General features: G+C 41.8%; 1 non-coding gene across 1 annotated transcript; it reads left to right on the forward strand.

The window, feature by feature from the left end:
• The first annotated feature begins 950 nt into the window (after positions 1–950).
• On the forward strand, positions 951–1,032 carry trnal-uag (transfer RNA leucine (anticodon UAG)). The gene has a single exon. It is a non-coding gene; the product is annotated as a tRNA-Leu (tRNA).

The following is a 1,032-nucleotide window of genomic DNA, read 5'->3' on the forward strand; positions in this document are numbered from 1 at the left end:
AGGCATGTGTGGCTTGGGGTGCAGTCAGAATTCTAATTCATCCCAAAAGTGTTGAGTGGGTTTGAGGTCAGGGCTGTGTGCAGGTCACTCAATTTATTCCACACCAAACTTGTAATAAACATCTTCATTGAGCTGGAACATGTTTTTTGTAAGAATATAAAGACATCCTACAATTGTGCAGCAGTTTGGAGAATGCCCACATACTGGTGTGATGGTTAGGTGTCCACAAATATAGCCATATTGTACATATTCAGGACTTAGTTAGAATTAGTATTGTTGTAATAATGTTGTAATAACTGGTTGTGTATGTCAATAAAGAAACATATGTAAAAATATGTTAATATAAATACTGAACCCTTCTCAATATCTCAGTACCTCAGGTTATGGACTCTCCTTTCATACATATGCATACTTGTACCCTTTTTTAAAGGGCTACTGTAATATAAGTAGAACATTCATAAAGCTGCAACAAAATGTTCCCAATTATATATTTGCTTGAAATCTAATTTGTGCAAAGCCAATATTAAGTTATAACTTGTACTCAATTCACAGACAGATTAAAGTGCACAGTATAATTGCACATTTTATTAGGTAGAATGTGTGTGTGTGTGTGTTCAGTGATTGTTTGCAGTCCGAATGACCCAGGGGAAGAAGCTGTTTGTATGTCTGGTGGTGTGAGACTTTGTTGACCTGAAATGCCACCCAGATGGCAACAGGTCAAACAAGTGATGAGCAGGATGTGAGGAGTCTCCTGTGATGGCCTTGATTTTGCTGAGGCAGCGGGACCTGGACATGTCATCCAGGGAGGGCAGAGGGCAGCCGATGATTTTTTGAGCTGTTTTTCACCCTCTGCTCAGTTTGTCTGTCCTCATCTGTGCAGCCTGTGTACCACACACCCAGACAGTATGTCAGTGTGCTCTCCATAGAGGTCTATAAGTACTGGGACCTTGGGTAGTGTGGCCGAGTGGTCTAAGGTGCTGGGTTTAGGCTCCAGTCTCTTTGGAGGCGTGGGTTCAAGTCCCACTGCTGCCA

Source organism: Hemibagrus wyckioides, unplaced genomic scaffold (genome assembly GCF_019097595.1).
Source record: "Hemibagrus wyckioides isolate EC202008001 unplaced genomic scaffold, SWU_Hwy_1.0 Contig2, whole genome shotgun sequence".
Taxonomy (NCBI): Eukaryota; Metazoa; Chordata; class Actinopteri; order Siluriformes; family Bagridae; genus Hemibagrus; species Hemibagrus wyckioides.